Raw genomic sequence first — 15205 nt, 5'->3', positions numbered from 1 at the left:
CTGAACTGTTTTGGGAGCCCCTTCACAACCAGCAACAATAGGGCAACATCCAACAAGGTCCGAAGGGTCTTGCTGCCCTTGCAAGGACCTCAAGGCCCAAACTGCAGAGAACGGGGTGGTAGGGAGGAGCCCTTGAAAATGGCTATACAGCGAGCCCCTTCCCACCAGCAACAAGGTCTGGGTAACCAGTGTTATCTTCTTCCATGGCACATCACCACAAATGTTTAAAAAGTTTAACCACTACATCTCAGATTTTGATTAAAATAGCTGTACTGGGTTATCTCACATGTCAAAGTCACTTGTGTGAATAAAGATTTCCTAGGCTATGCCTTATAATTTCCGAGTTATGGAGGATGAAAATTAGGGAAACGCTGTATAGATGCATCATAGAATGATAAAATAAAACATAGCAAAGATCACAATTAATATAATCTTTTATATTTTAGACCCCTATGAGAATACATACTACATGAAGCACATTTTACAAAATATTCTTTTTTCTGTTTTTTCTAGCAACATATTCACATACAGTTTTGTCATATGAGAGCTTCCTTGTAATGCCATTTTCTAGAGACAACGTGCATAAAGAATTTAAGCGTTCTTCAGTCATGGTAGATTGAAATTTGATCTTTATAAAGGAAAGCTTTGAGAAATTCCTTTCTGCTTCACAGCTTGTGATAGGCATTGTCAAGTACAGCTTAAGAACAATAGTAATATTAGGGAACACTTCAATCAGGTGTTGCTGACAAATAAACCGAAGAACTTCTGCACATTGCATTTTAGATGGTGTGTTTTCTTCTGTGTTCTGGGATTTCCTGAGGTGCAAATATTCTTTGAACTGATAACACTCATTTACTAATTTGTGGTCAATATCATCTTTGTAATGTGATATTATAAGTTTAATATTGTCATCATCAATTTCAGAATTGTTCACCAATTGAGAGGAACGTGAACCTTTTCACAGTCTGTTCGGATGGGTCAATCCTCTTGCCTAACTGGATTACCAAGTAGTTATAGGGTTTGCTTGTTGTGAATTCATAGCATTTATTTAGAACTTCTATCCTAAATTAGTCAGCTCCTTTTAAAGAAGCCTTACCACTTGTTCCAGCTGAACATTTTTTTGTAACAGTGCATTTGGAAGCGTCAGAATAAATTGAAGTGATATCTTCACACAAAACTTTTGCTTCTGATTCATAGAGTGCAATCCAGTCAGCTGAATTTTCTCGGAGTTCTTTAACAAATGAAAGTAAAAGATAATAGCAGAAGATAACCTTCAAATACATCAAAACCAGGGGGGTTGGAGTTTCTTGCTTGTTTTGTTGAAACTCTCTACCCAAGCAACTGTTAAAATAGCATATTCCAACTTTACCAACTTGCGGTATAAATTCTTTGCATCTCGTTTACAATAGGGCTTTTCTTCTGAGTCTTCAAAAATATGTTTGAAAGTCTGTGAAATACCTGTATATCCATTTTTAATTGCCCGAAGTGCTTCATATTGTGCAGACCATCTAGTTACACTTCAACTCTTTAGGGAAAAATCTAGATTGCCCTGTGTGTTTAAAATTCCCCATCTTTGTGGAGATCCAGAAAAGAAAATATATAGCTCCTGCAAAATGCCAAAATAGTCAACAACTTCAGGCACAGTAGACACTGCCTTTATTCCAACAAGGTGGAGTGAATGGGCTGCACATGGTACATACCTGTTAATGTTTTTAAAGAGTGCTTGCAGCCCTTTCTCCGAGCCCTTCATGTTAGATACATTATCGTAGGAATCCTAGTTCATTCCAGTCCAGTTGCTTCATAGCAAGAGAGCCAGGTTGGTGTAGTGGTTAAGAGTGCGGTACTCTAATCTAGAGAACCGGGTTTGATTCCCCACTCCTCCACTTGAAGCCAGCTGGGTGACCTTGGGTCAGTCACAGCTTCTCAGAGCTCTCTCAGCCCCACCCACCTCACAGGGTGTTTTGTTGTGGGGATAATAATGGCATACTTTGTAAACCACTCTGAGTGGGCATTAAGTTGTCCTGAAGGGCGGTATATAAATCGAATGTTGTTGTTATTGCTATTGCTATTGTTATTATAAAGGCTCTTTAGGATATTATTGGCTACAAATATCTTCAGCATCCACAAATATGAACAGTACAAAAAGTCTAAACATATAAGTAATACAGATATTGTAAGTCCAGGTTAACACTCACACAATACTGGAACAGCAGGTGAGATTTCCAGGCTGTACCTGGGCAGCTGCAGTTCTTCTCACTTGAATCCGGAATCCCACTTCGCCTTTGTTTTAAAAGGTTTCTAATAATTGCACAGGTTACCAACATTTACCTGTAATAATCCAAAGCAGGCCTTGAAACAACCAGATCTGTGTAGGCCTTTCCCCACCCTTACAGTGCTGTTGCTTCTTCCTGGGCCAGGCTGAACCGCTAGACTGCTGGGAACAACCAGCCCACTTTAGGGGAAGCCGCAACACTGAGCATGCTCCATTCTAAGGTCAATATTAAGTACTTCAATCCACTGGCTTATGATTCTATCACTAAAATAGCCTTATTTTAATAAAAAAACACTTTTAAAAACTCCATTAAGTTTTGTTGAAAAATTCATTCATTTTTTTAAAAAAGCTTAGATTAGGGACCCTGAAGCTTAAGCTTCATTAGATCTGCCTCTGTTTGACACTTTACCATTGCCTTAACATATGTCATACACTGGCAGGCACCCTTGGAACACATGCAGTGAGCGCACTCCTGGGGGGAGTGCGGAAATGACATTGTCACACCAGCTGCGGGACTGCTCCTCTGCTGTATTTGGGGACTCGCTTCCAGGAGTGATGTCATTGCACAGGTGCCAGAGTGGCTGGCACAAGCTAAGCACCAGGTTCCCCCTGCCCAGGAGGGTATAGGGATCCGGCAACCCTAGTTCCAATTCAACAGCTACTACTTCCTCCAGGCTTTCTACTTTCAGAAGGAAATCCACACAAAAGGGAGGGAAGGAGATGGCAGCCTTCTGGAATAGGCAGGAGTGCTTCATGCTCCTCCCTTGGAAAAATCTGATTGGAAGGGAAAAATGCCATTGTCCCGGAAAATGGTAGAATGAAAAAACACATGTTCATGCTGCGTGGCTGGTAAGCAAAGGACTTTAAAAACAAAACAAAACCTGGACCTGGATCACACACCCATACTGGAGAGTGTATTTTCTAGTTGACAAAGGAATAAGGTCTCAGCAGGGGTAGATCGGCTGAGGTGCATGCTGATCGACTAATTAGAGCCTACATGCCCACTTACACAGGCTTCAACTTGCACAATTGCACTTTTTCTTTCTTTCTTTCTTTCTTTCTTTCTTTCTTTCTTTCTTTCTTTCTTTCTTTCTTTCTTTCTTTCTTTTTTTCTTTCTTTCTTTCTTTCTTTCTTATTTATTTATTTATTTATTTATTTATTTATTTATTTATTTATTTATTTATTTATTTATTTATTTATTTATTTATTTATAGTCTGCCTTTCTCACTAAGACCCAAGGTGGATTACATAGCGCAAGTGAATACAATGGCCATTTTCACATGTCTTACCGGCTGCGCAAGATCACACAAAACTCCCGGAACAAAGGCATCTTCCTGATGCGATTCACACTGCAAACCGGAGTCATGACAGAAAATTGCGCCAGGAAGACACCATTGTTCTGGGATTTTTGCACGATTTTGAGCAGCTGGTAAGATATGTGAAAATGGCCAATATAATCAACAGCTAGGATATTAATTGAATACACTGGATCTTTTACAATTATCCACTTGCACACACACCATCTGTCGGGGTATCATACTAAAATGTATATGCACAATATGAAAATGAGGGTGATTATTATTGATATGTGTCAGTCTAGATTGGGTTGTGTGGTGTAATTCTGGAGCTGACTGGAAATTTAGGACATTAAGGATGTAGTGGGAAAGTTGGGGGTACAAGACTGATACGTTGAGGTGGACAGAAGTGTCAGTCCCTGGCATGTAGGTCACTCAAGCCCTCCACAGTTAACACACAGGTGTTCCAGTTGAAGTAGCTTTATTGAGATCCATACAGTACAGGTGTTCACACAAAGGTGGCAATTGGCAGAAGTGACAATTCAAACAAAGGCATAACTAATTATAGGGAAACTTCCCGCCCTTTGGGGTCCATTGACATTCCGGCGTGAAACCCCAAAGAGATTGCATGGGAACACATTAGTTTAGACTACATGAAGTACAAAGCAAAATATCCCAGTCTCTGGGAAAAGATACAATGTGCGCTGCTAGCAGCTTTCCTCCAAGGACACTTGCTTGTAGAAATGAAAGTACATATTTTCAACAGATAACGGAGAGGCCCACTGGTCCTCCTGCAATTAATATTAGCAGTTTAGACATGGGCACAAACCAAAAAAATTTAATGAACCAGCAGTTCATGGTTCGGTGCCACCACCGAACCCGAACTAACGAACCAAAACGAACTTTTCCCGCTGACAAACCAGTTCGAGGTTCGTGGTTCGTGGGCGTCAGAATGGGCCCTGTTGGACTTAGAGAGCCCATATTCCCAGAGAGTGTTTAGCAGGCTCTCCTCCAGCCAGCATCCAAGTTTGGTCAAGATTACAATAGGGATCTTGGAGTTATACCCTCTCCAATCTGAGGCCCCCAGGAAACTCCCATACGATACAATTAGCGCCACCAGTTGATGTTGGCCCAGTGTACAAGGGGATGGCCATCAGAACTGCCTATCAGGGTTTGCAGGGATGAGATTGGAGTGCCCATAGCTACAAAACATCCCCCTTCCCCCTCCCTCCCCCTGGGTGTCTTCTCCCATGTAACCAATTGTAACCAATTTGCAGCTCCATGGTTGGAAGGAAGACCTGCCGATCAAGGTAAGCTGGAGAAGGAGTACAGACAGAGTTCAGGCATTCCCCCAGCTCTGTTTCCAAGGGAATTGATTGATGGTGCCTGACTGTCTGGCTTCACGAACTGTGGGTGAATGCAATGAATCGGGCTTCCAACGAATGCTGGTTCATTGGCCATGGACCCTCATGAACCGCTGGTTTGCGAACGGACGATCAGGCAGTTCGTGGGGTTTTTTGGTTCGTAATGCGGTTCGTGCCCATCTCCACACAGAATACAGCATATAATTCTGGTAAACAGCATTGACCAGTACAAAATGCAGAATACAATCATGGCAGGTATGCTGGCATGCATGACAAGAAGTCTGAGAGGAGACAGGAATATGAGTACCAGGAGATTAATAGGAGGCAGATTTCTGTGATAGAGATGCTTATTTGCTAGGGACACAACTTGAATAACACCCTTTGTTTTATAGGATACCATAAACTAAACCATGGCAGCTGAAGGAAACAAACATTTCAGTTCGTTTGCCCTTTGAGTATTACATACACAATTAAGTCCAGGGTAATATACCTACAGGAAAGTAACTAAAATAAACTAAAACGAACTCTAAAACTAATCAAGTTGAATGAACAAACATTCTATTTGGGTTTAGCATGGAATCCATGAACTGAGGTAAGTTATGTCAGGATCTAAAGGTCATAAGAGTATGAAGTCAGTAACTGGGAGCAGGGGAGAGGCGCAATGTCAGGTCTTTCATGACAAGAAAGAAGTCATGTTTGCAGAATGCTGTACTTTTCGACATAGGTAAAGGTAAAAGTAGTCCCCTGTGCAAGTACCAAGTCATTACTGACCCATGGGGGGATGTTACATCACAACATTTTCTTGGCAGACTTTTTATGGGGTGGTTTGCCCTTGCCTTCCCCAGTTATCTACACTTTTACCCCCAGGAAACTGGGTACTCATTTTACCGACCTCAGCCCTTTAATATATATTTACAAAATGAGACCATGGGCAGAATTCAAAATTCATTTTATCTTCTGCTACCACAGAGATGTATTAGCAAGGTATGTAGGTGTGGTGTGGGGTTCTACCAGGTGTTCTCTGTGGCAATATATATAAAATGGAACTGTATTATATCAGTGCCATAGCATAGCAATATGGATGCTGTGATGTCATAAGCCCTTCCTGGCAAAGACCCCTTTGGCCTGTCCATTTTCTAAACACATTTGGCCAGTGCTGGGAGAAGTGTCAGCAGGTGCCATAGCACCCATGTGTGCCATACTGGGGACCCCTTCTATATATGAAGAACTGACTGTGGCCAGGGTATGGTATCCCTTAGTTACTGAGATTTCACGGGGTGGGATCTTAAAAATCATCAACCAGCACAAACACGTTAGTCCCAACTCAAGGACATTCACTAGAGCTTATCTATAGTTAACCTCCTAATCCTCCATCCTCCATATACATCTATATAAATAAAAATTGTGGCTTCTTCAGAAATATTCATCCAGCATTTAAAAGAAATTCTTGAACTGAATATGCTTACAACAGCTCACTCGCATATAGGCCTGTAATTTTTTTTATCATTCCAAAGATCTTCCATTTGTTTACTATTACTGGTGTTTGGCGATGAACTGATTATTGGGATTGTAATTAAATATTTATCCCTTGCTTGTCTTTTGTCATTCAGGTCTCCAAAATCAGGCAAAATTATATTTTAAAGGCTAAAGAGTAAGTTATACTATGATTGTATATCAAGCAAATGAGTGTTAGATGGGTTGTGCTAATAGGAGCTAAAAATAAAATACCATCTGTTCACCTTTCAAACTGCATCAAGGCATTGCATATTAGTTGCAGCATAACTTAATGAAACATCAGTGAAAATACGCTTCTTTTCATCCTGTTCCACAACTGAAATGGGGCAAAGATTAACAGTGATGTTTCAACAAGGGAAGAACTTGGTCCTTATGGTGGTTTTGGATAACTGAAATTCCCCTCTTCACTGAAGCAGCAACAGAATATAAACTGAACCATCACTGCCCAATTAGGTGCCCACTTGGGGATCGTTTATGCCCAGAGTTTGAATCACTTTAAAATAATATTGCTTTCTATTGTTACATATTTGGAAGAGTTCACTGTAAGCCATTTATTGTAAGCCCCTTCTCACCTTTAAACATTTAATATATTGCAAGAAAGAAAAAGACCCACCAACTTGAATAAGTCCTTTATCTAAGACTTTAGCGACTTCCAGACAATGTGAACTAATGCCTCTCAAGAACTTTGTGATTGTTTGGCCTTTGATCTGTGGTAGTAAAGACATCCCAAGTTGTTTTTTTTTAAACTTACATTATTTGTAATGTAATGCCTTTGTAATGTAATGCCTTTCTCACTGAGATTTAAGGAGGATTACACAGTGCAAGTCAGCTGGGACATTCAATAAACAATACAATAAGGTAAGGACTGCAAACATTTAAAAACAGCAAAAATCCAATACAGGGCTGAAAACAATGCTGAAACAAGATATAAGCAAGATATAAGCATGACAACTTAAGCAACACGGAAACTATCCAGTAGGAGCATGCTTGCAGCAACAGACAGGAGCTTAGTGTGTGGTTCCTATGCATCTTACAACACATGGTAGCACCTGCAAAAGGGCCTCTTTTGATGGGCAAAGCTGTCTGGTCAGAGCCTAGGGAAACAGGCAGTCCTGTAGATATGAGGGACCAAGGCTATGAAGGCTTCGTATGTGATATGCTAAACCTTGAATTGAGCCTGGTAATGGAGGGCCAAGCTAGTCACACAGGTTTAGAAAGAGTTATTTATTTATTTTATTTTATTTATTACATTACATTTCTAGACCGCCCTCCCCGTCAGACGGGCTCAGGGTGGTATAACAACCAACAACTTACAACATACAATTTAAAACAATAAAAACATCATGAATAAACATTTAAAACATTTAAAACATTTTTCCGTATACAATAAAATTTCCCAATGGTGGATATAAATATTAAAATTCAGCATTTTAAATGCAGGGCCTGGGTCTTACAAAATGCCCTGCATCAGACATTGTGAGCTCCTGCATGGGTGGTGGACATTCTTCAATGGTATGGTCGGCAAGAGGACAGCCTAGCCCCCACCAAATGCCTGGTGGAACATCCCCATCTTGCAGGCCCAGCGGAAAGATAACAAATCCCGTCGGGCCCTCGTCTCCTCAGACAGAGAGTTCCACCAGGTCGGAGCCAGGACTGAAAAGGCCCTGGCTCTGGTAGAGGCCAGACGGACCTCCCTGGGGCCAGGAACCATCAGCAAGTTCTTAGTGGCTGATCGAAGCAACCTCTGGGGAACATATGGGGAGAGGCGGTCCCAAAGGTATACTGGGCCCAGTCCACATAGGGCTTTATAGGTCAACACCAAAACCTTGAACTGGACCCGGTACTCAACTGGTAACCAGTGCAGCTGTCGGAAGATAGGTGTTATTTGTGCCATGTTCCCTGCAGCTATACAGCAGCTTTGAGGAATAGCTGTTAAAAATAAAGGAGCCCCCTCAGAATGCCTCTGCAAGGGGGTGGTCTTCCCCGCTCAAGCCATTTCCCCATGTCAAACCATCAGGGGAGGAAGCTTTTCTCTCTGTTTTTTTCTGCTCTTTAAAAGACTGCACACCTAGAGAGACCCAGAGTTACCCCAGAATGGGAGTGATACACTTGCTATGTCTAGCTCCGGATAATAATCAAGCTGCGGTGTTCTGTACTAGCTGGAGTATCTGAGTCGACTTCGAGGGAAGATCTATATAAAGTGTGTTATAGTAGTCTAGTCCCAATGTTACCGTGGCTTGCATCTAGGTGGTCAGATTAGCGGTTTCAAGATAGGGGGTTTCTTCTGGGGTTAACGGAGTTTGAAGAAAACTTTTTTTGTTGCAGCTGCATTAACGATCCAGTATAACCTCTAGTTTCTTAATGGAGTCTGCAATAGTCAACTGGACCCCATTAAAAGTGAGGAGCACAATGTCCTTCAAGATTTCCACTTTCCCAACCAGCACCATGTTTGTCTTTCTGGAATTCAATTTGTTGGCTTTCAACTATTTGACCACAGCTGTTAGGCAGTGGCTTAAGAGCTCTGTTGTATCACAGGGGGGATTGGGATAGTGAGATATAGCTCTGGGTGTCATCCTGGGTGTTACCCAATTCCCAAACTACAGGTGATTTGTCCTGAAGGCTTTTCAAAGAGGTTGAATAACATGGGGGATAAGATTGTGCCCCGTGGACCACCGCAAGATAGTTTCCACACTGGAGATAGCTGCCTTTTGAGTCCATTGCATGAGCCATGATTAAAACTAGTTCGGAGCACATCCCCTGATACCTACCTGCTTGCATAAAGCAGACCAACCTGTCTGAAAATTTGTCCTACAATAGCATTCTCTGTTGCTTTCTTCTATGGAGATCAAGTAGTAAATCAGGCCATCAAGAAAAGGACTGATCTTTGGAGACCAGACGTTATTGGGAAGACCATTATGATATCATTGATGAGAAGCTCTATTATTGTAATTCAGAAGCAGTACTTTTACATGGACAGCTGACCTGGAAGACCTCTTATCTTCTCCCTGAATGCTTAGATAAGACTCACAGAGATGGAGCTCTTTAAGACCTTCACTTTATTAAGTTTATTATGAACTACAGCTTAATCTTCCACCATCCACTGAAGGCATCTTTCTTATCTTGGGTTGCTTTCATAAGGTAATTTCTCAGCTTGCCTCACAGTGCCCTTTTCCCCTTCAAAAATTATCTTTGTGAATCATGCAGAGAAATAAGGCCATACATTTTAATTAATACATTCTGGGGCAGCAGAAGGTCTGCAGAAAGCCTCCCCCCCACCCATTGCCTAGGCTGTCTGCAGCGATGAACTGAAAAATGAACCAAACGAATCAGCAAACTGCAAACCGGCCTGGTTCGTGACAAATTTTGGTTCATATTTTGGTTCATGCCCACCTCTAGTTACTCCCCTTTCTAGAGCCCATTGAATTCCCCCCCACCCACAATGGGCTTTGTTGCTAGTTAATAATATTATCACTAATATTGATAATACTAACATTGATAACTAACTGAAGTAGCCTGGTGAAGTTGTCTGAATAGCCATAAAGATGAATATGGGGGAGAATCTTGGATGGTCAGGTGGGAGGATGAAAATAACATACCTCCCCTTTCTTGTCTCTTGTTTCCTAGCACGTTTATCACAAACAGCTCTTTAAAGGTTCCTGGCTGCTATCAAAAAATGTCGAGTGTCAGAATTTTTGAAAGATAGCTTGCCCAGTTTTAATTACACATATAAGTAAATCTAGCCCTGCCAGAAAGATTGTGTCTAATGAAACTGATGAAGACTAAGACACAAATTACTGAATGCAAGGTTAAGAGCTCATAGCCCCCTTTCTCTGCATGTCTTCCTTGCTGTTTTTAATTGGGGATGAAATGCTCTCTGCCACATTCTTGGTGCACAAAATTGATGCGCAGCTTCTTGATGGATGATTATTCTGGTACACACTTGACTAAGGGCAACGTTCCCCTCATTATTAGAGTATTCTAAAAATATTAATACAGATGTATCAGTCAAAGAACTCTGGTGAGTTAAGGACTTCCTCCCAACTCCCCCTACCCAAAGCAATCACTTCTGCTGCTGGAATCAAATGGATCGTTGGTGTTCGGTTGTAGTTTAGACCAGCCTCTACAGCTTTTGCTCTTGGCCCTGGATTTTTGCAGTGGATTCTGATCATTGTTATGACCTGTCACAGTCCCCAATAAGTGGGGCAGATTGTCAAGTGTGCTATTACTTCTCTTTCATGGAATCAATTGGATTTAAATATACTATCCTCTGGCTTGATTAAATCATTTAAATTTACTATGTTATTAATGCAGAAGTTAAATTTCCAAATGTTTAAAGAGGGCACATGGATTACATGTGCAAGGCTGTGGGTTTAGTCCTTTACATCTCCATTTCAAGAATCTCCTGGGAGCAGGCATTGAAAAAGGCTTTTCTCAGACTGACAGGGGCTTCCCATGATTTTGGGCAGAGTATAAATGCTGTGCCAGGTAAATCAATATTCTGACTAGTAGAATGCAGGTCATATTCACGTACACGGCACAAGATTATTTGACGCTGAACAATCTACTTACGTATTGAAAAATTCCTTTCAAATAATAATTGCATAGGCATCTATTGGCGTCATTGAACACTAATCTATCATTGCTACTCGTATTTGATTTGGGATGTTTTCAGGCATTTCTTTAATTGGAGATTTTTTTTGCAATCTCTCCAGAAACACCTGCCAGACCTCCACATACGTTTCAGTGTTTGGTTCTGCCAGATTCATGCGAGGGGAATTTTTGATGCGTGAAAGGGGTTTTCTCCCCCAAATCATTATGTATTTTTCTGTATTTCTGTATTCTGTAATCTTTTTTTGTTCAAGGAACAACATCAAATAAATAGATATATCTAATTTGGGAACTGGGCGAGGAAGAGCTTTTGTCAATACAAGGGAAGATTTTCAGAAGGATTTTGTGAAGTGCTGTGTTAATAAAGAAGCAAAGGCTGCAGAGCTGCAAAAAATGAAGTCGACCTCACTTGATAACAGGATGACGGTAGATATTGTGGAAGTGGAAGCCCTCGGGAAATCTGTGGAGGACTACTTCTGCATTTGCTATGGTAAAGCTTTAGGAAAATCAACAGTAGTTCCTGTACCGTACGATAAGATTCAAAGGGACCCATCCGCTTTGATGGTGCATGGCCTCCCAGAAGGACTTGCATTTAAGCATCCAGGCAGCTACCATGCCACCACACTGAAATGGATTCTGGAAAACAAATCCGGGATCTCATTGATCATCAAAAAGGCCTTTCCTTGAGCCAAAGAAGCAGCTTGGTTCCATTTTAGCTGTGCAGAATTCTTGTAGTGAAGAGAACAGCAAAAATGGCTCAGGCAGCTAAGGCAGCAGCAATTCAGGGATCATATTATTCAGGGATCATTTCGAGGGGGAATGCACAGGTACGCAGTTCTGGCAGTTCTCCAAAGAGGTCACATGTCAGGTGGCCCCGCCCACCTGACTTTCAGCCATTTGGGGCCCGTTTTGGCCTGGATTGGGGCCAAAACAGCCTGGATTGGATCGGTGCCAGGCCTAGCATTGACTCGATCTGGGCCAGGCAGGGATCAGTGCCAGGTAATCAAACAACCACGGGAGTCTCCCAGTATACCGAGAACCAGCACAAAAAACACCGCTGGGAGGGCAATATGTATGAATACAAATTGTAATACTCAAAAGTGCAAAGTGCTATGTGCAATAGATGCCAATATACAATACAATATCTATACAAAATTCATACTACAATAACAGTAGCAAGTTCATACAACCAATACAGTAGACAATTCATGTAACCTGTAATCATCTATATCAATTAATAATTCTAAGCTCACATGAGCTATTACATAGAATTGCAGGGTGGCAGGATAGCGCGGCAAGGTTAGAGTCTAGAATAATCACCAGTCCATTCCCATATAGGGAGTAATAAAGCCAATAGGCACAATTGCCGATGGGATGCTGCGAGGCAACTTTTTCCAATACCCGTTTCGTGCATCTTCTTCTTCGGGCAATTATCTGGTGAGCTAAAGGAGCACATATATTAAGTAAAACCCAGATGTCCACCAATTTACAATTACACAATGTATAAACATTTGTACAATGTAATTACTCATGCTAGAAACACCTGCTCTTATTCCGCCATGCAATCGAATAAGAATGAAGATACAGGCACTGGCATGCTAACTCGCCCCTTCAATAAATACAGTTACCAATCTCCTTTAAAGGCACAAACTACCTAAAGTAATACAGCTGGTTGCTATTACCCGATGTAACAGGAAAAATCTATTTCATTATTAAGTCCCTGTGGAGTTAAAGAGCCCAACCGGAAAATCCATTTACTTTCCAGTTGAAGCAACTTCCTAGAATAGTCACGATTAGAGGAATCTTGAATCACTTCCAATACTGAAACTTTGAGTTCAACTTTACCCTTATGCATCGTGGTGAAGTGAGAAACAAGAGGGGCTTCCTGGATGTTATTTCTGAGTCTGGAAAGATGTTCCTGGATCCGGACTCTGAGCTGTCGTTTCGTGCTTCCTACATAGTATTTCATGCAGGGGCATTGTATTACATAAACCAAATTGGTGGTTTTGCATGTGGAAAATGCAAGTATTACAATAGACTGAATACCTAAGTTCTCTAATTTGTCCATAAGGCAGCAAACATTGCATTCACCGCAAGGGAAATGCCCTTGCGGCATTGATCTTCGGGTTGTGTCCGTTCTAAATTCTGAATGGGTCAAATAGTCCCTTAACGAACGCGTGCGGCGTAAGCCGATTTTCGGTGGATCTTGACAACCTGGAACGTTACTCAATAGGTGCCAATGTGATCTAATTATTGTCATAATTGGCGCCGCAAGGCTAGTATAGTCCAGTGCCCATTTTAAGGTGCGATCCCCAACCCGTTCTTTCAGTTGTAACAATTCTTCACGCAGTTTCCCAAGGGCTGCTGTTCTCGCTGGTGCTATCAGTTGTTGAGGATAACCTCTCTGGGAGAACACTACACTCAATTCCCTGCTGCCCTGCCAAAAATCTCTTTGGCTGGTGGAATTTCTTTTATATCTGAGAAACTGACCTAGGGGAATATTTCTCTTTAAATGCCCTGAATGGAACGATGTAAAGTGCAAATAGGAATTGCAGTCCGTAGCTTTCTTATAGGGACGCACTCCCAAAGAATTGGCACAACATTTATAAATATTAACGTCCAAGAAGTTAATGCAGGTAAAGGAGATTGGTAATTGTATTTATTGAAGGGGCGAGTTAGCATGCCAGTGCCTGTATCTTCATTCTTATTCGATTGCATGGCGGAATAAGCGCAGGTGTTTCTAGCGTGAGTAATTACATTGTACAAACGTTTATACATTGTGTAATTGTAAATTGGTGGACATCTGGGTTTTACTTAATATATGTGCTCCTTTAGCTCACCAGATAATTGCCCGAAGAAGAAGACGCACGAAACGGGTATTGGAAAAAGTTGCCTCGCAGCATCCCGTCGGCAATTGTGCCTGTTGGCTTTATTACTCCCTATATGGGAATGGACTGGTGATTATTCTAGACTCTAACCTTGCCGCGCTATCCTGCCACCCTGCAATTCTATGTAATAGCTCATGTGAGCTTAGAATTATTAATTGATATAGATGATTACAGGTTACATGAATTGTCTACTGTATTGGTTGTAGGGATCAGTGCCAGGCAGGGGAACCCTCCCCTGCCTAGCATTGACTCGATCTGGGCCATTTCAGCCCCAAACCAGGCCCAAAAGGGCCCCAAAGGGCCACTTTCGGTCATTTCGGGCCCCTTTTTGCCATTTTGAGCCCAATTTTGGCCCTGAATGCCCAGGATTGGGTTCAAAACAGCCGGTATAGGTGATGTCAGGGGGTGTGGCATATGTAAATCAATCATGCTAATGACACACTTCTGGAGATGTCAAGGTGTGTGGCATATGCTAATGAGTTATGCTAATGAGTTCCTCCAGCACTTTTTCTACGAAATGACTCCTGATTTTATTTATTTCGTTTATACCCTGCTTGTCTCCCCAATGGAGATCCAAAGCAGTTTACATTGTTTTCCTCTCCTCCATTTTATCCTCTTAATAAGCCTGTGAGTTAATAGAAAAGTGCAAGAGTCCTGTAGCACCTATAAGACTAAGAAAATTTGTGGTAGGGTATGAGCTTTCGTGAATCACAGCTCACTGGACTCCTGCTCTTTCCTACTGCTCTAGGCAGACTAACACGGCTACTTATCTTGATCTATCTCCTGTGAGGTAAATTCAGTTAAGTGTGTAACTGGTTCATGATCACCCAGTAAGTCTCCATGGCAGAGTGGGGATTCAACCCTGGGTCTTGCAAATTCTGGTCTGACACTCTAACCATTACACCCCATTGATTTATCCCCGGATTTAGAAACATCTTAGACTAAATTGCTGGACATTTATAAAGAATAACATACTTTAATCTGCCTTTTTAATGTATAAATGCATAAACTCCCATGCAGGGGTTATTTCGTAGAAAAAGAGCTGGAGGGACTCATTAGCATATGCCATGCCCCTTGCCATCACTGGAAGTGTGTCATTGGCATAACTGATTTGCATATGCCACACCCCCTGACATCATCTATCCTGGCTGTTTTGGACCCAATCCTGGCCATTCAGGGCTGAAATTGGGCCCAAAATGGCAAAAGGGGCCCAAAATGGTTGAGATCAGGCCACTGCTGAGTGGGAGAGTGATCCACCACCC

The sequence above is a fragment of the Eublepharis macularius genome, chromosome 2 (assembly GCF_028583425.1).
Source record: "Eublepharis macularius isolate TG4126 chromosome 2, MPM_Emac_v1.0, whole genome shotgun sequence".
Lineage (NCBI taxonomy): Eukaryota > Metazoa > Chordata > Lepidosauria > Squamata > Eublepharidae > Eublepharis > Eublepharis macularius.
Note: the sequence above shows the minus strand (reverse complement) of the source record.